The sequence below is a fragment of the Sparus aurata genome, chromosome 23 (genome assembly GCF_900880675.1).
Source record: "Sparus aurata chromosome 23, fSpaAur1.1, whole genome shotgun sequence".
Taxonomy (NCBI): domain Eukaryota; kingdom Metazoa; phylum Chordata; class Actinopteri; order Spariformes; family Sparidae; genus Sparus; species Sparus aurata.
The window spans coordinates 23,978,804-24,002,022 of NC_044209.1; the positions used below are offsets into that span (position 1 = coordinate 23,978,804).

General features: G+C 39.0%; 1 protein-coding gene across 2 annotated transcripts in view; it reads left to right on the forward strand.

Moving 5' to 3' along the window:
* Nucleotides 1-23,219, forward strand: part of mrtfbb (myocardin related transcription factor Bb) — a 69,933-nt gene that overhangs the window by 34,076 nt on the left and 12,638 nt on the right. The window lies entirely within an intron of this gene.

The window sequence follows — 23,219 nt, forward strand, 5'->3', positions numbered from 1 at the left end:
TCAAATCAGACAAATTCTGTTTCCAACGAAATAAGGAACAAATACATTTCAAGATGTTTTGCTTCCTATATGGCAGTACAACAGAAATATGTTAAAGATTAACAGTTTAGTTCCAGCTGTAACCCTTCTGGCCTCTGTTATTATCACCTCTCCCACACAGTTGTAGCATGTGTTCTATCTATCTATCTATCGTTCTATCCATTCCAAGTCCGATACAGTTCTGTAGAGAATTCATCTTTGCAGTTCATTAACAGGGTGAAATCAAGAACATAATCACAAAAAACATGATTATTCTGTATAATCAAGATACACGGTATGGTGATTAATAATAGCCACTGTGTTGGTCATGCTCACTTTAAATGTACTCACAGCTTGTTTATCCGTCTGGTTTGTATCAATGACACATTTTACGCCAACTGGTGCGACTGCTCACTGGCTTTTGGGTTTGGCTAAGTTATAGAAATCGAAACACAAACTTTAATGTTTTTAGAAGGAGGAGTTTTTTGTGTGTAAACATTATGATCTGATTTAGAATCTCAGACTGACTGAGACGACGTGCAGGGCGCTTTATCCCGCGTGGCAGCAGCCGATGTGTCAAACGCGCAACCTCGCCTATTAATTACTGATCGTTTACAAACAGGAACAGATGATGAAGGGGCCCTGACAAGCACGGGTCGGCAAAAAAGCTCGTTGGCAATTTATTTTTGGAGAAACCTTTTTATCTAAAATTATGATTAGTGAAAGGAGGCTCACCATCTGCCACTGGAGAAATCTCACTCTTTTTTTCTTTGATGTTGAATCGTCTTTACCATGGGAGGCTACTTTTATTTACAATTGGCTGTCAGGGGAGTTTTTGCTTGTCTCATCTTTGTGTATCTTTAGGTTCCTATAAATAGTTTGCAAAGTCCCCACGGATATAACTTTAGACTTCCTTTAAAGTAAAACACACTACAGCTTTACATGGAGCTGATAAACTCCAGACGGTGACGTTAATTTATTTGTTCGATTGCAAAGTGCAAAATAGTGATGACTGCCAAGTGAAATGAACACGCTATCATTTTGTTGCTGTTTATACCCTCCGCCAGTTGGTAATCACGCAGTGAGGCTGGTCAGCGTTACTGACACCCACTGAAACACTGTTAATGATGAGTCACTATTTTTATGTTATTATGTATCATAGAGTGTGGATTGTATCTTTATACGCTTACATGACAACGTTAGTTTGCTTTGAATCCCTATGAATGATAACATTATTTTGTATTTATTATGTTAATGCTAGTAATAATGATACTAATGATACTAGCAAGAGGCACCAAATTTGGCATGTCAAATTTAACATTACATTTGAGTAAATAATGACTGAATACCAAAGTGATACGGTGCAACAGAAAAACTGGACAAAATTGACAATAATCAAACAATGCACAAGCTTAAATTATAACAGATTTTGATGAAGGGCTGACACCTCGTGACTGTCACTGGTACATCTTTGCCAAAAATGTAGTGGTGTAAGTCATTCTATGCCATGCTGTAGGTGGGAGCAGGTGGGCAGACGCCAGTGTTGTAATTCTGCTCGGACAGGGAGAGGGAGCCTGATTAAAAAGCTCACACGTTTTAATGAATTTCCCTTCTGTTACATTTGAGGTAATGTAACTGTCACATGGATTGGCTGAAACCTGAGGAAAAACGTAGTCTACTCTAAAAGAGCAGTCTACTGGTTCAGAGTGTTGGAAGGACCCACTAACCAAGAATGACAACAGTGTCTTTGGATAATGTGTCTTTGAACCCTTTAAAGAAATGTAAAAACATAAGGATTGAAGGTCTTTTTGGCCAAAAGTATTAAGACATCTATATCAAGACATATAGATCTTCTAAGATGGCTAAAGATGAGGCATTTTCTCTCTGTTGTTTTCTATAAGGAGGAAGTTTAAAGCTACTTTTGGTAATGTATGGAATCAAGGATATGGTCACATATGGAGGAGTCATTAATGGAAAATAAATGTGCAGTGAACTACATTACACCCAGTGTCAGCAGCAGTATGACAGTATACTAATGTGGTTTTGATGTTGCTTCATTTATTTTAATAGTGGCCAAAGCTGCATAGTCATACTTGAACATTTTCGTGACAAAGGTTTCAAACTTCACTTGAGTTGCTGCCGTTACATCTGTTCCGTGTCTGCTTGTGTTCTTATTTTAGTCTCATCCTGCTCATCGGGGCTCTATATTTGTCTTTTCTTTTTAAACAATTGCCTTTTTAACAAACGGATTTCAAAAACCTGCTCTCCAGAATAAGATCAATACCACATTTTCACTGGACAAGTAAGTCCACACTTGCTCCTTTAATATTTATGCAGAATCCTGCTATCAGAGAAATGATTGATGGATAATTGATATCATACTGCACATACAGGATTCATCCCTATAAAATGAGCCTCCGCCTAGTTATTTCTGTCAACCATTTGTCTTCTTTGGGTCTGTACGAAGTGGCAATAAAATAATCAAAGCATATTATGAATGTGTAGGTAACCATCTATAGAAACCCTTTAATTCAACATAAAAATATGAGTTATATCTAAGAGGAGCTAATATTACTCTTATGAAGTATTGTAGTTAGTGTGCTGACCTTTCCCGCACAGAAATATCAGTGTTCATTACAGCATCACGCTCTGTTATCCCAGTGTTTGGAAAGGTTGTTATGAAGATACTTAATAACAAAGTGCTGTTGAGTTATATAAGCCGCAGCCTTCATTTGCATCATTTTGATCATCAGCTGAGATATTGCTTCTTCTTAAGTCTTTGACAAATTCAGCATGTCAATCCTTTTCTGGTGAAAGTGAACCATTGCACCACAGCAATCACTACAGTGCCTGTTTCTCTGAAATAGGTTGTCAGTATCAGTAAAGCAGAAGTGTCAGACAGGCAGCCTCTTGTCACCTGGCCCTACTGCTACGGCCTCAGCTGTATAAGTTATTCATGCTGGCGTGGCTTGAAGCTCTTTGCTTCAAAGTGAGACACACAAACAAATGCACATGACCCTCTGAGTTGACCTTTTCAACTCTGTAGTTTCTTTTCATCTCCAGATTCTCCTGATACTGTATGAACTGCTCATTGTTCTAATATGAGACAGTGTGTTGAGTATTAGAGACTTATAAATGAAGAGGCAGACTATTTTATTTCCAGCTAGAGAAAATGTCACAATATTCTTGTGTAGGACTGATGAAACTAGGTAGATTGTACTAACTTGATCACATTTGGAAACAGCCAGTCTGACTCAGTAAAAAGCAACAAAATCCATTCACCATCTCCTCTAAAGTGCACTAATTAACACATATCTTGCTTGTGTCACCCATACAGGGTTTTACCCCCTTGTAAGAGCACAACATGTTGCACGGCTTAAACGAAGATGTAGTGTTTTAATGAGTGAGCAACAGAGAGTGTTGGGAGACAGATTTTGTTACCTTCAGACTGAGCCAGGCTCGCTGTTTCCCGCTGCATCCACTCTATACTAAACCAAGCTGTGCGTACAGAGTTGAAGATGCTGTCCGTCTTCTCCAACTCTCTGCAGATAAAATGAATACAGGTCTTTTAAAAAAATTCAAAACATTTTTAAATGTCGTTAAAATCATGGCACCCCACACTACATTTTTAAGAAATGTGTGATTTGAGGCTCCAGAGCTAATTTACTGCTAAAAAAAAAAAGAAAGAAAACCCCACAATGACATATGAACAGTATCCTTCAGCCACATGGTAATACTTTGACCAAAATGTCTGAAGATTTACCTCAATCATTGAGGTGCTCTTACATTTGAAAGAAAGAAAAGTCTAGAAATGTATTTTTCGACTTAAAGCTGTAATCCAAACAGCCTCTTCAGTTTCTTGTAGGTAATATTGTCAGATTTTATGACAAGTCACATCACAGCGTTTATTGCTAAATGCACAGTTATGAGCAAAAGTTAGTACAAAGAAATTCTTCTTTTGCCTTCCACTCTGAATGCCATTTTACAATGAAAACAGTCAGAAATATATGCACAAAAAAACCCAATAACAGTACGATAGACAGCATTTTACAAATTTCCAGTATCAATTCAACATACATTGTTAATGTCTGATCTGTTCAACATCTATACGCATTATGCTCCATAAGGCAATAAGCTCTTCACAGAGCCGCAGGCATTTGACAACGCTATAAGAAAAATGCATTCTCATTGTCTGACTTGAGTCATGTTTTTGAGACCTAGTTTTTAGTTGTGGTCTAAACTTTGAAGGCCAAAAAAGTGTGAGCTCATTCTCCAGTGTGTGAGATATAAAGGGTTTATGGCTCCTCCGAATCCCTTAACCGGACCATGAGTTTCATAGCATGTGACTGGCTTTATTAATGTAGGATGACAGTGAAGGATTGGCCTGTAAGATGGAGCGACACACTTTTCCATGACTATAGATAGCTGAGAACGCTGAGACTAAAATCAGTGAGATATGCAACATCTCAAACAGATCAAGCTGAGCCTTTAAGTGATTTGTAGTCAAAGTAGGCCAGTCAGTTGCGACTGTTTGTCTGTGTTCCATCGCTGTTCCTCAGTGTCTGACATTTTTTTTCCCCCCTTTGTCTTCTTGTACATTTGCCACACAATCATGAGGCAGAGGAGTGCAGAGAAGTGTTGTCATGGTAACAGAAAAATTGCCAGGATGACCATGAGCGAGACAGACATGGTGGCACACTGCACCGCTCAAAGTATTTCATGACCTGGTACTACAGCAGGATATTACCTTAAGATTTCCTCCAGATGGAAAAGATGCATAAGTGAAGCAGTCATCTGGAGTCAAGGTCACTACTCTATTGGAAACCAATATGTTCATCGCCCTCGGATGTACTGTTACTAAGTTTTATTTTTGCTCAAGCTGTTAAATGCGCATTTGGCAAAGCAACATAATTCGGAGCTTGATTCGTCTCCACTGAAGTCACTGCTGTCAAAGTGGCCTTTTTGTGTGTTTCTGTCTTTTTGTGTTTCCAGTGTGTCATCTTCAAATTGAGCTCGAACTCTGTGGCAAAGAAAGAAGCGCCTAATTTGGTTTTCTTGCAGCCCGAACCAATCGCTAGATGAACTGGTGGCTCACAATAGTCCAAAGCATTTTTCAGATTTATCACTGATAGCTTTCTCTGTTTGGAACAAACTTTGAAATAGAGCATGTAAAATTGTGTGTCTTCAGAAAAAGTCTTCTCAAAGCACAAAGAAGCTGAACGAAATCTGATTAGTTATGCGCCCAGCTGAGATGGTATGAGATGAAGTGACCTTTTGTGTTTAGATGATGCACTTTCTTGTCATGAAAAAGAGGAACTCGTATCGCAGTCGTAGCACAGAACTGAGTTTTGAAGCATGTAATGCATGTTGTCATAAGCAGATTACTGTTCAACCTCTCATGATGGTTCAGATGCTGTAATTACATATTTTATACAGCTCTTTTGAATCTTCATTGGCACACAAACTAAAATACCTTGGTCACTCTCGCAGTGAACCCCTGAGAGATGATGCTCTGTCTAACAAGAAAAAAGTATTCAATCCAGAAACGGTTGAACTTTGCTGAAGTATTCGGTCACTGACCCACCTGCAGGTATGTCTGCTTATTATTCTGGCAACAACGAGTAAGAGACTTCATAATATCCGTCTCTTCTATTGCTGGAAATAGCCACCGGAAAGACTTCAAACTCCTCCTGAGTTGAAAGCTGTTATTAAAAAGAAAGTGAGGAGAAACTTTTGGACGTTTTTTGTTATTTTGGTTCAAACGGCTATTTTAGAAACATGTCTCTTCTCTTCTTCTCCCCTCTCTTCTGTTGTCTTCATTCTTTCTAGTTATTTTTTTTTGTCTTTGTGTCTGTTATTGTCCCATTTCTGTTGTTGTGGTCAAGTCTCTCAAAGTCTTAAAAAGACATCAGACAGAAAAAAAGGCTGAATCACACTCAAAACGATAGTGGAGTATTTTGACAGATGGCTGCACAGAAAAGACTTGTTGGTCATGAATCAATCATCATGTCTTATTTCTCTGTCTAACCTTTTACAAAATTAGACTATAAAGAGGTGTATTTAAATTAACAATAGACATTGTGAATGTCTTATAGTGGCATTCTTGCTGACATGAAAAAAAGTGTAATTATTATCTTGGAAAACAGAAACTACGAACACAATTGACTGTAGCCCCTAAAGATAGCACTACGTTAATGTGTACTCATGGGAAAAAAGTAAATGTTAAATTTAAAGGTAAGGATCAAACATGTAGTAAACTGCTAAACCCTTAGTCTAAAGAAAGATAAAAGGAAAATACTGAAACGTAAAGTAACATAAAATTAATGGATGCTTTCTTTTCCCCTTGAATTATAAATACATATTAACAAAATAACTCTCCCTTCTTACAAACTGCAAGCTTCAACATCTATCCAGCGTTTGGCAAAGTCAGAAAAGTCTAAAAGAAAAAGTGTCTGTCTGTAGAAAGTCAGGTCAGTGTGCTCCACAGAGAGCAGTGGAAGCAGTGATGCTTGGCAGTAGATACCTAACAGCCCATCCAGGACACCATCAGAGGCTCCGCTCATTTCCCTCGTCAGCTGCAAAGCAACAGGGTGGCTGCCTCAACAACTTCATGCCAAAGTCTCTAGTGGAATGCCAGGCTCATTATAGCGGGATGAGAGTTCACTTCTCTAACTGTGTGAGCTTCACAGGGGATAATGAGCCTCCTGACCGCTGGGAGTAAATGCTTGTCTGGCTGCTTCAGTGTGTCTACGTCTAGCTGTGGAGAATTCACTCCTTGCTGTTTTTCTCATGTTCTCCTGTCACCATCCTCTGTGATAGATCAGATACTATAGGCAGGTCTTATAAAAGTAATAAGACCTGCGTACCAGTACTTCTAGGGGGGCGCAAAGTAACATTATCTTGTTTATTTTCATCAGCACAAAATTCAGCATTTTGCTGTTGGCAGAGGGTTATGAGCTGGACTAACCTGATGTGCCAGATGGGTTGTTGCGCAGAATCATCAGGTAGAAGCTCTAAGGAAAAGGACGGGCTCTTAAACTGGCAAAATATTTGGGAAGTGATTGGACGAACCATCTGTCTATCACAAGCCAACTTCAGTCAGTTAGATCAACAGGAGGATAGGGCTGAATTAAGCGAGGGAGCTACAGTGAGACAGAGGATGACTGGCTTCAACCGGTTCCAACCCATGACCCAAAAGGTACACATGACAAACCCCTAACCTGGTCGGCCCGACTGCCATTTATTTAAAAATTCACTTAAAAAAAACAATGTGCGCTCTCAGTTGTGGAGAATTTGTCTTCTAAATCAAACATCACAGCTGCAGGTGGTTATTTTCTGATGTCATTGACTATTCACCTTGCCTTTCAAACCATTTGTGCTGCAGGCGATGCATTATGTGTGAGAGACCCAGATATGTGGGTCTGTGGGGGGGATCGTAATGCTTTTGGTTCTGGGAACATTAGCTGCTTGGAGGGGAAAAACTGTGGACCTGCCACAGCAGAGATATCCAGAATCGGGCTGCCAGCCTTGGCACATATCCCAGAGAATTATGACTCAACAGTAGCAACAATGTTTAAATGTCCGTCCAGTCCGCTCCCAGGTGAGTCAGCCTACAAAATGCACATTACTATGTTTACAGTGCTTGTGGCCTCTTTGATTATTTTTAGCAGCTCTCACAAGTGTGAGAGGCAAAGTCGTAGTCATTTTAATATGAATAAAAACATTGTTGCCACGGAATACAGGCACTGTGTTGCTCAAGGGCCCAAGATGTTTATGACTCACAATTTGGAGCTCAGTGATAATAAACGCATATTTAAATGTTACATGAAGCTTCATAGTCCAAAAGTTTTTTGAAAAATAATGACTAAATCTTATCGGCAATAATAGCCCAGATACCTAAATCTCTGAACCAATAACACAAAATTGCACGCATATGTAACATAAAAAAACATATTAACCTAAACAAACTGCAACCGTTACTTGTCTATTTTTGTTACCATGACAGTAAAGGTCAGCGTACTATGGATGAACCTCATCTGACTGTTGATTAGGGGTGTGCCAAAATATCGATACTACGATATATCGCGATATTTCGTCTTGAGGTACGTTATCGATACACTGGTGCCAAATATTGATATTTAAAAATGTAAAAAATAAATAAATACAAATGGGACTATCACCACCACCCCTCTTCGGAGGACAGCTTTATCTTTATTCAAACATAGGTATACAACCAAATAAAATTAAAAAAATGGTTTAAGTCGCTCTGAAACCCACACATATAGATATTTAATGATAGTTGTAGTCAGTGTGTGTGTTAAGAAGAGACACTGTGCAATATACTCTTTGTTTACTTGGCTGTCATTCATGTGAAATTGATTGACAATGTTTTGTAATTCCTGTGAAATGGATTCAGTGCAGTCAATAAATTCTGAATTTCTTCAGTGACACAGATATCGTGATGTCTCGTGGATGAAATTTCTTGCAATATGTCGATTATCGCAGAATCGCTGTATTGTGATATTATCGTTATCGAGGGCAAAATATTGTGATGGTATTGTATCGCGAGGTACCTGCTGATACCCAGCCCTACAATTAATTCAATGGTTGTATTGTCGTATTCACTCACAAGATGTCACCAAAATCACACTGTCCCTTTTAAAATCTTTCAGAAAATGATGTAAGTGTATCGAATCGTATCGAATCGTATCGTTGGCTCTATATCGTGATATATATCATATCGTGAGCTGAATATCGTGTATCGTATCATATCGTGAGATTAGTGTATCACTACAGCCCTACTGTTGATCTGCTCTCCACCCAAGTTAACATGAAGGACTGACATCAGCGTGCAAAACTGGACTTTGGTGTATACACTGCGCACAATTTGAAAGTATAAAGCTATGTTATGTGTTCACAGATTGAGGAGACCAGGTCGACAAAAAACAAAGAAATATTTTCTAGTGTAAGAACAATTAATGACTTTTAAATGCCAGGAGAAAAACAAACCACAGTAAAACTAACATAATGTCTAAATAATCTCAAAATGGAGGTGTCCCGCGACAGAACACCTGATATTTGTACATGCCACTTTCGCCGGCCTCTGCTAGTTTACTGCGGCGACCTTGACTGGTGTCCTATAAAAGTCTACTGTGTGCTGCTCAGGAGAAGTGGACACCTTAGTCTAGAAAACGTGAAGGGGACATCGGCAGGAGCTTTAGCTGCATGGGTCTCCTGTGCAATGTAATATGAAACACTATTCTTCGATCAGGCCTATTTTCAGCCCACACATTTTACTGGAGCAAAGCTGATCTCCCTAACATGCACTCTGGGAGAATTTGGCAGGAGTGAGTGCACATGCACCGCACACACACACACACACACGCACACACATGCACGCACACTTACTCACAAAGAGCAGACACTTGGCTGGGTTACTCAAATCAAATTGGAGCTAAATTTGACCTTTGAGGGAAAGTCTCAGGTCTGCCCTTCCCATCCTCATCTGCAAATGTGGAAACATTCCGTCACATTTACGCGGGCTGAGCTGATGTGTTCAAACCGAACTCACGATAGTCTTAAATACTCCCACTCACCCAACGACGGTGATGGCTGCTACTACATTTTCAAAGCATGGTGTGTGTCGCTACTTTGACAACATGATCAAGCTGCCCAATTTCTGTCAGAACCAGAAGACATTTCCATTTACGACAAATTGTCCTTTCATTCACCTGAGCTCCTGTCAGAGCTGTATTTCACCGCAGCGAGGATGGACATTTATTGGTCTTGTAGTCCTTCTCTCCGCAAATTTACTTCCCCAAAGTCGTATATCACTCCACACTGTTTCCTCCGCCCAATATTTTTTACAGCTTTATTGTTCAAGTTGTTTGGTGGAGCTGAATTTAAACTGACAACAGTCGGCGTCGCAGCCATAAATTTAGTTTTGCGGGACGTATTTTCTGACAGCCTCGTTTATTTGTTTGCCGTCACACTCATGCACTCTGCAACACTTTTAACATTTATCATCCGTAGTTTCCAAGTCTTTCTGGGTTGATTCTAATTACCTTACAAATTCACAATAATTTTTCATTCCCTTAAAGGTCCACTGTGTTTGATTTAGTGGCATCTCGTGGTGTAGTTGCAGATTGTGACCATTGTTATCTGTAATAAAAACTGTAACATCAACCTCGCCTGTTCTGTTCATTTTCTTCCTTTTTTGGATGTTTTGCATACTATCATTTGATTTGTTTTTAATTGGATCTCAAACGATGAATTTATTTGTCAATCGATAGATAACAACTAGCAATTATTGTGATAATCGGTGTTGTTGGCATATTACACACACAAAATGACATAATCAAGAAAACATTTGGCAGACACAAAGCAGTGTTGTTGTTACAGATTATACTGCTTGGTCATAAGAATTAAACAACCACAGAGCAAAAGCAACAAATGCAAATGACAGAAAAAATCCTCTCGTGATTTGCCTAATACCACGTAAACAAATAGATGATTACAGTGTGAGTGTCAGTCATTTTATTATGGAACCACGATTGAACAACCACAAACTAAATGTTATAGATAGAAAAAAAAAAAAGAAAAAGGCTAATAAGCTTTTCAGCTACTGCACCCAGCGGGATTTCATATCAACCCTTCAACTCTTATCTATTTATAACAAATGTCAAGCTTCTCCAGATGATAGCGCCTGTAAGTCTCGGTGGCTCCAGTGAAGTTTTTGCCAAATGACAGAGTCCCACCCCACAAATTGTTCTGACATTTACATTCAGCGAGAGTCAAGTCGAGGCTGGTTTGTTTGTATAGGCCTTAATCGCTGCTGCAGACTCTGAGGACTTAACTGCAGCCACACTGAGAGCAACATACTGTATGAAAGTGAAGTGAGTCGTGAGTAATGTAGTTACCGATTTAATTAAGAGATCAGGTAGTGACTTTAAAGACTAATTAGACGATGTGCCTTCTTTCCTCAGACATTTTTAGCAATGAAAGAAGGAAGCCCCATTTCTCTGTGGTGCCTATAGTACAGGAGTTAGAGCGGGTCATCTAGTAATCCGAAGGTCACTGGTTCAAATCCCTGGTTCCCCTAGCTGAATGTTGAGCAAGATATGGAACTCCAAAAAGCTCCTAATGAGCAGTTGGCAGCCTCTGCCATCAGTGTGTGAATATGTAAGTGTTGTAGACTAGAAAAGCACTATAGAAATACCCATTTACCATGAGTTTACTATTTTTTTTTTGTGTATAAAATCATAAAAATTGCTCAAACACAACATGCACTTGTGTTTTTTCTCCCTTTCTCTCGGTTGTAGTGTCATTTCTCACTACAATTTCTCTCAGATTACAAATGCCTGGGGAGACTGATGAACATGACAAAGGAAATGGAGCACTCTGGCTATAAGGATAATTGGGCTATTTAGAGAAAATGAGACTGCAATTAGGTGAAAGGTTTGACGGTCATTGTTCAATGATAATCTGTTGTTGCCCGATGTTTGCTGCGAGTGAAGAGTTGATTTCAAATGAGTGTAGTGCATGTTTCTTGTCAGAACTCTAGATTTCCTCCACAGACTTCTTTAATTTGTTTATTTGTTCTTAGTTTGCTGGATGTTCCGAAAACAGAATCTCTACTGGCCTCACGATTCCATTTGATTACGATTCACCTGTCAACAGTTTGAGTATACAACGATTCTCGTCATCATGCAGAACTATACTTCTTCACTATAATGCTGCTCCGTCACATATCTGTCCTTTTTCATTATCAATTGGATATCGTACTGAGCCATATTGCAATTTCGCTTATATTAATAGTGCATAAGCGAAATAGTCCCTGATGTACAGCTTATGTTTCTGTAGATTGAACTTAAAGAATCATGAGCTCTGGCTGTTTGTGTTTGATGTGGTGAAGCATCGCGGCGCATTATCATATCAACTTTCACTGACAGAAATGCATTAAGTACTTCAGTAAAACTTTTTATCCTTCCCCTTCACACTTCAAAAAGATAATATATTGAAATTAGTGAAATAGATGTGAACATAATTTAAATACAGTTATCCTGATCATGGGTACCTCAGCCACAATTATTTTGATATAGTTGGACATTTCAGAACAGATAACGTCCTGCAGAATCATGATGGATCCAATCCAGCGATTTGCCTCCAAGGGAGAGAATCACTGACTAATATTATCACACTCTTGTAGCTTCATACTTAGCGCTATATTTGGACAGAGCTGATGGAGGGCATATGGACTGAAAAGATTTTAAAATTATCACTGTGTGCTACTGAAGCAACACTTCAGATATAATTTTAACCTCTCAGATTCAAAGGAGCCAACTGAAAGGCTACGTCTCATAAAGACTTCACTGCCCCCCTGTGTCTGTGATTAAATTCAAGCTTGTATCTGGTCCCTCAAAGGATAATGAGGTACAAAGGTTTAATCATTCCTTTAATCTTCCCATTTGTCAAGGCGAAGAAGCTTTTAGGTTAGAGGTTTGTTTTTGTTAATAATTCCTCGAGGAAGATTGGATCTTTAAAAGCCAAACTTGGCTGTATTAAAAGGTAACTGCGAAGGCTCCTCAGAGAAATCCTCTGTGTAACAGCAAGGTGTTTTTTTTGTGGTGGCACTTTTGTAAATAATGAAAAGCATAATTATTTGGTAGTGCACCTCGAGTCCATTGCCTGAAACATAATTCTTTGTATATAAGATGTAAAAATAAAATCTGCTAGGTCCACTGCTACTAGATCAAGCAATTTATTTGGCATGAAGAATGTCTCGTAGCGCATCTTGGCTAGACGTGCCAGTTTGAACACTGGATAATTCTTGTGCAGAAGTTTGGATTGCAAGACAAGACAGAAAAGGCACAGCTGGTAATTCATGCCACCATCTGTAGGGAAACCGTCCAGAATGTATCTGAAACGTCACTCCACACAGCGGGTGATAAGACATTATTGCTTGATATGATGATTTAAATGGGAAAATGAAATGAATGTTCGGCCACTTACTGGTTCTTGCCGTTATAGTTTCTCTGATGTGTAGAGGAGCAATTAGACTGCAGCTGCTTTTGGTTTCGGTCCTCACAAAATGCTCCATAAACAAAGTTACTGTTCGATGTACACTCTATTATATTGTCTCTGAGAAAGTTGATTTTGTATCTTGCGTTTGAATACGGTAGACTAATGGCTACCTCCCAACTCCTATGCCTGTCATTGTTCTGTAGTAGAAAGATACCTATGGGTTTCCATTGTACTAGAAAATGTACAACGACACCTATAATTGTCCCCTTCTATTACACTAGATGGCAGTGTAATCCATCCATCCATTAGTCCTGGAGTCAATCCCAGCCAGGTTCAGCTGACTGAGGACTAGAGTCAATCACAAGAGTCAACACATAGAGACAGGCAACCATTTACAACCAATAATCAAGATTTAAAGGTCAAGTGTTTAGGATTCAAAGGGGTGTCTGAGGATCTATTGGCAGAAGTGGAATACAATTTAAAATTTTATGATGTTATGATGCGCCGCCATATTTCCACAGTGCACCCAAACGGACAACAACAAACACTGGGTCAAGAGAGGGTGAGGCAAGGGGTAGTTTGTTGGTTGCAACCTCAAAACTAGATGCCACTAAAACCAACACACTGGACCTAAGGAAAAGCTTTAACTGTCTTTGTAAGGCTGACATTACATCTTTAACATAACAATTCTATTGTAGTTAGATTTTATCACCACAGAAATATAAATAAAACATTTAAAAATCAGCCATATTTTCTTGCTTAATTTCACATTTTGCAACATACTGTATTTTTCTCATGAATGTGAGAAGATACAATAGAGTGTGCAATATTTGTTTTTCGTGTCATATGGCCTAATTAAAAAGTAAAAACAATTAATACAACTAGTTTTCTGCTATTATACAGTAGAGATGTCCCTCTACAGTGTAATATGCTTATAGTAAAGTCATTTTGTAATAAATCTGTCCTCAGAAAATGATTTTAAGGATAAATCCTACCCAGTGTGTAGGAACCACTCACAATGATAGAGTGGACAACATGAGCTTGCAGTGCCCCCCTCTGGTGAGACACACACAAGGATACAGTGCAAAAGTCCAGTTGTGTTTTTAAATAGTTGTGTCCAACAATACAATCACTGACAATTCAAAATGTACAAACATGAAAAATACGCTCTGCCATTTGCCAGATTTTTTTTTGCCCATTATGAGCAGCTTGAATTTAAGGAGCATACTGTAAAAGTTATTTATTGCTGTTAAAATCCTGATTTAGAGTTAGTTGTGTTGTGGAATGGTACTCATAGGGGCTTTTAACAACAACTTTTTTTTTTTTTCAAGATGGGAACCTTGAGAAATGGGCATGAAAACCATTTAGGCTCCAAACGTAGATGTCTCATTAGGGGGAACTTCGGGGAAGTTACAGGGGGCCCAAAGCCGGAGGGGGGACACTCAGAAGCAGTGTGCTCCTGCAGCTTTGCACAGTAAATCCAGCTTTAGGTCAAACAGCAGCGCCCAACGACTCAGCAAGAGCAAGAGCCTGTGAACGGCTTGATCAGATTATCTAATCGCATAATGTCTCTTTCAAAAGAATATATTTTTCCTGTCTGTATGAAGAGGAACTACTCTCCCAGAAACCCTTGGCCTTTGCGGCCAATGATGCATATGCCATGTGGGTGTGGGATCAGCAGTTTACTGCTTTAGGCCTGAGTAAATACTGCAGCCATTCCAGGCATTGCTGTGAATGGTGGAGGAAGGAAATGTCTGTAATCAGAGTAACTTCACTGTTTCCCATAGTCGAGTCAGGAAGTAAATGGGTTGCAGAGAGATGACAGTAGATGAATAGAGGGAGTAATGTGACAGACAAGAAAAGGGAGGGTCTTAGGAAAGTTTTTAGTTCCAGTTTTTATTAAAAACGCAGCACAGTGTATCATTTTTGATTCTGTGTGCATAATCAATAGGACATTATTTTATTACATAGGTAAATCTGTGTGATAATCAGTCTTCTTTTTACTCGCGTGGCCGCAATGTACATTTACCATTTGAAAACAACATTGCGCTCTTTATATTCCTGGCATTTTTAGAGCAGTCAATGTTTCTCTTGTGGTCTGGATTGTGTTCTGACTGTCCGTCTCTGCTGAGGCTGAGGCTGAGGCCATGGTTACACTGTTATCGTTACCTGTTATTCCAATGAGCAAATGCTATTCTTGATCTTTTTCTGGGGACATAAATATTGTATGCACACCACTTGGCTGTTTTCATGAACTCTATATTGTTGGAGAGTTCATGAAACAGTAGAAGGCATCTGCATACTGGATTATAGCTCCTGAAAATAAACCTCACCCACGTATCCATAGTGTTTCAGTTACAAAACTGTGCCCTATCCCAAACTGAATAACAGAAGAGGTTCTCACTTTCCACTGGAAAAGTTACGTGGTGCCAAATGTTGGCACCTCGCCTCTATGTAAGTCGTTGCATTAAAAGTAATTTGGACTAATGACTTATTTTCACACTTCTGGAAACTCTAAACTCTACTTTTCTGATGACATCATCACAACAGTCTGTGCTCATGCCAAACACTAAAACCAGGTTTCTGCTAATGTCATCGGAATGAAAGGCGCAAACATCTAATGCGATGTGAAGACTATAGCTGACATAATGTAGGACGCTTTCCCCTTGAGTTAGCAGAGCTGCTGTGATTGTATTACATTGACTGATCATATAGCTCAGCAGTCCACTAAGCGGTCCTACTATAGTGCAAAAAGATACTGAGAATAATTTTAAGAACTGCTTTGTAATAATTAATTTGGTAACATTTTAGTCTAGTTGTTTGTTTATTAGCATTCATTTTAGTAGCGTATCAGCTCTTCATTGAAGAGCACCAAAATGTTGCTGTTAATAAGTGTCAGTCTACTCTATAAACTACTCTAGAATGTGTAGGGGAAAATGACTATTCATGTGCTATATTGAGATATTAAGAATTCATCAACTACAACTACCTTACCTGGTATCCATCAGCAAAACATTATGTAGGTGGTTATTCATGGGAATATCTAAGTAGTTGTAGACTATAGTTGTGCAGAATAAGCCATTAGTAAGTGCTCCATAATGTGCAATCAGGAACCAATTTGCTAATAATATGCATGCTAATAAGTAGCTAGTTTGTGTCTTCCCTAATCTAAAGTGTTAATACAAACAAAAGCAAACATTTTGAACAGTGGATTTCTTCATGATGATAGTTGTTTCCATCTGCACTCATCACATGTAAACGGATAACAAGAGCATAAACAACATAGCCTGTAGTTTTAAACACGATCACTCGGAGAGGATCTGAGTTTGTTTTAAATCACTCAATCAAACTCTTTTGCAGCTTTAAATGCAATTGTTCATACAAGTATTGTTCCCGTGAAACTGCCACCCACAGATCATGCAGTATTATCGCCACTCAGTTTCACTATGATACTAGGCAAAAACACAGAGACACTGCCTGGCTCCCAGAACAACACCACGAGTTGCAGCATGCCAGTGAGCAAACAAGAGGTTATTTCTGTCTATGGTCGACCCCTAACCGACCCCCTGCCAAGCACACTGCTGGCTTGCTTCAACCAGGAAGAAATCGGGGAGGGCCCAATGTTTTGTGCAACTGCTCTGACTAACAGCCACTCGAGGGTTAATTAGACTTATGGGAAAGCTATGGTTGTTGAAATCAGGGAATGTTAGACGGGAAGTGTGAAGCAGTGGCATGCCCTCTGCTGTAATTGTAACATTTGTTTTCTTATATTATGTCCAGAGTATGGGGACACCGTTACACTCCAGACGCACACAGAAGCGGAAAAGGTTTTTCTTTTTTTTCCCTGCCCAGCTGCTGGTTCTGGCTATATGATCAGCTATTTTTAGCAGCATAGTCTGCGCCTGGCTTTATGATGCTGAGATAATCACTGGTTAATGTGGTTTCACAGCAAGGTTTTTATTCGTTCTTCATAAGACATATTCATATTCTGTTTTTAAAGCCATGGACGCATCAACCCATTTTTAAGCAACTATTGTTTCTCAATAAAATGTACTGAAATGAATGCATCCATCTGATGCAGGGATATGACTCAGTTGCCTTAATGTATTGCAGCTTTGTGTTTTAGTCACAGTTCTGGCTTATTGGTCCAGTCACTTTCCATGGTATTTGGATGTCATGGAAAAACAACTTTCGCAAGGCTTACCATCTCCACTAATCGTTTTAGATATTGACTGATTGTTAATCTCGGTGAAGTAGTTAGTCGCACTGGAACCATCATTATCTGCCAATGTTAAAACGTGGGAAGGAATGTCTCTGATTGCCCACGCTGGTGTAATTCATCCAAAAGAGCAAATACAAATCATATGTGTGTTGATGTACACGCTTAAATGTAATTACAGCTTGCCTTTAGGCAACTGTGAGCGTGTTTACTTTATGTTAAGTCTGTGCAATTAGTTGTTTTTGGGGCTGATGCTAATGTTGCCAGAGTTGCCACAGGCCTGCCTCTTTTAGCCTCTCGTGGCAGCTGCATGTAGCGCAGCTTCAAAGAAAACTGGAGGCCTACAGGGATTTCCCTCTGGCTTTCCCACCATCTGCAGAGGCCTTCGTGGGATGTGATGGTAGCGGGTGTTGTGGAGACTCCCCTGTGAAAATGGGTATCCAGTTTTTACTGCAGCCTCTGTCTGCACATGCAATCTTTCTCATTAAATATGCTCATATTAATGCCCTTATATCATATACTATTTATGTCCTTGTCGATTTAAAGACAGATCGTCAGGCCAGCATACAGACCATTTTGATTTGCATCCCATCATTAAAGCACATTCTTGGTTTATTGTCTTTGACTAAACTTAGATCCAGGTGTAATAGGATACACCTATACTGAAGATAATGCCATGGCAACCACCCAGACTTTTCCCTACTATGATAAATAACTCTACTCCAAGGCTTGAAATGTCAGTGTTGTATAACCCTGCAATCAGTCGTCCACAACCCAACACCTGATACTTATAAAGATATAAATAAAATAGTTTGATTAACGTTGAACATCTGTTTTTGGTGTTGCAGCACATGCTCAACAATGTGCTTTCTAAACTCAAATCGATCTTATTCCGCCTGACGTCTTGCTCAGAGTGGGCCAGAAATGAGCTGTCTGCTTTACATACTTGCACCTAGATTATGTTGAATGTGCGTCTTAACCTGTTCTTCCCTGGGATTCTGCCTGTAATCCCCCCCAATGAAAATCCACATGGAATTTTGACGCAGTCTGGGTTTTATAGGAAATACCTTTGTGAGCTGAAAGGAGCTGTATAGATGACTCCCTCATCACAGCGCACCTGAACTTGATTACAGTGTGCCCATAAGCAGTTTTAGCTTCAGAGTTACTCCCAAAGCCTTTAAATTGGGGTTTGAAATCGGCTTATGGACCTTTAAGCTTGTTTTTGACCTTTAGTGTTGTTCTTCTTCTTGTTGTTTGATGGGAGTTAAACGCACAAAATGTAGTTTGAGCTTGACACTGTGCTGTTATGTGAGAAAAAATATGCTGAGGATGATTTTAAGAATCTAAGTATGTGCGTTAGTTTGAAGCCATCACATGGGATTTGATCTTAATGAGTGCTTTGATGTTCAAAGAAACTTTATCTGGGAAAAAGAAGTGTGGATCTTGGCTCTGAAGAACACTTTGGCACCAAGGGTCAAGACTGTAATGAGATTGTCCGGATCACAGTGTCGGGGTTGGAGTACATTTTCTCACCAGGACAACATGATGACAACACAGCAGCACAAACCATCTGACATCACCGTTGAAAATAACTACAGGAAACATTGTGAACCGATGAATAATTATGGACTTTTGTTCGTGTCATATATTGTACTTGTTATCCTTAACAAAACAAAGAAACATTGTGCAAGAGTCGCTTCCATTTCAGCGAACATTCATGACGTCAGTAGCAAATACAGGTGGATGATAAACACAGGATGTAAAGTTACAAAGGAGTATTATTGTATTGTCAACATAGCTCCTTTATGGTGTGTCATGGTATTATGGCAGTTAAACTTGGAATAATACATATGTTTCAGACCAAAGAGATGATGATGATGTGGGCACATTTTTGCGAGCTGACCTGTCATATGTCAGAGAAGACAAGATTTTACTTTCAGTTCAGGGTCACTCATCAAACATATCTCTATATAACTGAAGCAGTTTAACAACAAAATAAGACACAGATAAAATAAGACATCAATTCAAAAGCATGTGTCTTGAGGGAAGCAACCTTACAGACCAAGCAACCTTCGCAAATGTGTATATTCCATTCCTGATGGTTAAACTCCACTTGGTTCCTTTAGTCCGTCGAGCAGAGATGACAGTAACTGGACCTCCCGGATCAATCAGAAGATCAGACAGACCAGCGTATACTCAGTATTCTTAAGAACATATTTGTTTTATTTGTTAGCCTCGGCAGACAAATTGTACACACATAATCAAATCAAGCAAAATCACATTAAGTCATACATCAGTTTTGACTTTAAAGAATCACTGGAGCATCCTTACAGCTTTATATCTTTTTTATGTGGAAAAAAAACCCCAAGGTTTTCGTCATACCTTCAGACCACAACAGTGGTATTTTTTTCCACATAAAATTTAAAGTAGAAGGAAGAGTAATGTGCCTGAGGTTTTATATGTGGCCCACTTGGAGCAGAACAAACTTGTACAAAACGTTATATGAATATCTGTAACAGCTGTAGTTTGGACTTCAGAATCATCCTGTCATGACTTTGAGTGCTGCAACAGTATTGATAAGTAATCGCTTCTTCATTTACATTTTTATAGCGGGAACAATAATGTGATGTGACTTTTATATGAATGTTGATCAGTGAATAAAACTGCTGCCGTGATGCCTTAATGCACCTTAAGAAATGGACACCCACTTCTAGGCCCTGATAGAGTAGATCAGAGTATGGATTTAAGATCAGGTTCGCATCATTTAAGGCTCATGTTACAAATTGGCCTAAAGTACAAACAACACTGCATTGTACACCAACATTACAGTTCCTTTTTTTACTCATGTATAGATTTTCCTCCAAATGCCAGGTCATGTGCTCTACCAAACCACAAACGTCTCATCAGTTCGTGGAGTCGTCGTTAAGATCTGTGTAACTCTGCTGGATCCTGATTGAGAAATCGTTACATTGTGGTAAGAATAGGACAGATGAGAGCGTCGCTGTCCACCCATGGGGGATGTGCTGTTCCAAACTGCAAAGACACTCATCTGGAGTGGGAGGCCCAGAATGACATTGTGCAATGTTTGGCTCTGTGTCACAGAAATTATTCATCCCACTGTCACTACGCCTATGTTTTTCACACAAACATATAAAAAGCTAGTCTACGTAATATTATAAAGTACATACAGTAGGAGGGTGGGTGTAATACACATTTACGGAACAATGATTAGACAAAATTAAGACGTTGCCAACAGTAAAAAAAAAAAAAAAATCTCTCCACCCTTTTATAATTTATAATGTCGTAAAAACTTGATGACTTATATGGGCGATTCATCCTCATCTTACACATATACATAGACAAATAATATATTTTAAAGATGTTGAATAAATAATTGTGATTTCTGCAAAATGTTCTGTGGGATCTTGTTCCTCCTGCTTAACGAGAACTGTCTCTACTGCCCGTGCTGCCTCAATGAGCGAAGAAATAACAGACCTCAACTGGAGCCAAAACATCAGTTTTTGGTAGTGCATGCTGTATGTTGACCATCTAAGAGCAAGGCCACTCTGAGAAAATAAACTATTTTCTGTGATTTGTTTGTGGAATGAAGTTTGGAATTGGATCAGGATTGCCTTTGGAAGCCAACACATAATCACAGATTAAGTAGTTATAGTTTTTCCTTGGGAACATTGATTGGGAAAGTATTACAAGGAAAGCTATCTTGTGTTATTACATCATTGAAATATTTGGGCTCTGAATCAGTACTGTGGATTTTTATAAGTAAATGATTTTGACTTGGTACCATCCATATCCAAAAACACTAGGCCGTGTCCATCTAACCATCACTGAAGTGAAGCTGTTTTAGTTGTCTACATACTGTAACGTCACAGCTCTCTTTTTGGGATTTATATTACACCCTGGAAATTACAATATTGTTTTGTACACGAGTTGTACAAAATAAAAAATACTTCCAGGAGTCTGCTTTTTTACACATTTTATGTGTAAGAAAATAAATACATTTGACTGAAAGTGAGACAAAAAGTGTTGGAAAATCATCATTTATATACCAAGGAACTAATAATCTAATTATAGCGGTATAATCTTCTACAGTAACTTCAATAACTTGAGAATCTGTGGTGCAGTGCTTGGGAAACGTCTCTGTCCTTCAGTTAAATCTCATTGCCTAACTTGTCTCCTTGCCTCAGTAATACATTATTGTACACCATCAGTGGCTATATTAATATATATTATCAATTACATTGTTTTTAAGGAGCTCTGGTGTGTTTGTCAGTTTCATTTGGTTTGTTCTCTGGTGTTAAAATGTTGTGTGTCATGTGCAGCTTATTTTAATGCAGACTCAAACCAAACCAAAGTCCTGCAATCAAACTCTGGTGAGGAGTAAACAACCAAGACCGCTGGGAAAGGGGGGGCTCAGTTGTTTGGTTAATTTGGGGTGTGAAAGCGAAGTGGACCAACCAAGGAATTTTATGATAGCAGATCGTGATTCTTGCATGATTTCAAATGCTAAACTACTATTTAATGCTCTCCAAAAAGATTTTGAGATGCACCCAAACAAGGTGCACGGAAGAAAAGAAATTCAATATTTAGTCCATCTGGCAATTGTGACTTTTGCTTTCCATTTCTATTCATTCATCCTTATTTATAAAATATGTTTGTTTTCATACTTGTTGGGAGATTTCAGTCAGAAATGTGACTTGTTGTGAAGTTATGAAACTTTCTCTTTCTTCAACAAAAACCTGCGTCATTAATGAAACACTGTACCTGCAACTGTAAACTTGTAAGTTGTAACTCTACTCAAAATGAGTAATTGTTAAGTCGTCAGTGAATTCAAAACAGCTGGCCAGTAGAAAGCAAATGGATTTAAACTTTTCTTTTTTTTTTTTTTTACTGCAATAATCAGCAAGCTAGATCTACAGTTAATTTCCTGTAAATCGTCAATTAAAGGTATGATCTGATATGGTGTTTTTGCGCGAATGGAAAACATCTTGAATTAATGTAAGATACCTTGTGTTTTTAAAAACGAGAAATTTGACTTTCAAATTGTTACTGAGGATGAGAAACAGCATTGTTCTGGAGTGAGTTGGGAATTTTGGAGCCCACAGCGGACTTTTATGCAGGAGAGTGGTTTTGTGTGATAAAACAGGTGTATATAAGGTATTCATAAAATCTCTTTTTTTGTTTCTGTGGCCAACACAAATGTGAAAAGAACTCTGTGTACACATTCCAAATACTCCTGCTACTCTCCCATATTTTTATGGGTATGCTCACAATAATTCAATCCCAGCAGTAAGCTGTCATAACATATTGTGCCTGACTGTCCCTTTTACTTTATCAACTCCATGTTTCCCTTGTCCCATGCTGTTTGACTTGCATATTTCTTGATCCCGCAAGTGAACTTTATTAAGCCAGAACACAGAGGTCCAGTCCTCCCCAGCGTGTACCGTCCTGCTCAGTCACATCTCGAGAACAACTGGAGGACTTAGAGCTTCCTGTGTCTCTGCAGCTTCACCTTGACATCCTCTGTGGGATCAGACGCCTGCTATTTAGCTTTGACTTATTTTCTAAGCAGCCTTCCTGGATCAACCGAAACACACGGAACACACTGCAATTAGTGCAATTCCTTTTTATCTCACTTCCTGTTAGTGCGCTTGCTGTAATGGACGGCAACTAACGGCCATAGTAAGCCACGGCTTGGCATGTTTTTGTACGAGCCACTGCTCCTTTCTTTAATTTTAGTTCTTATGTTGTTTTCACCTTTTCTTATCGCAGTTTTTGGATAAGCAGTAACAAACTTGTTGGAGTTCCTGGACCCTGGCTGCTAAAAATCCATTATTAAAACTAATCATTAAAAAATGTTTAAAGACAAGCTTCAATGTCCCTGAGGACTGAGTGTGTTTATCTTTGCCTCAGTTATTTAGTGCGACAAATATTTCTGGAG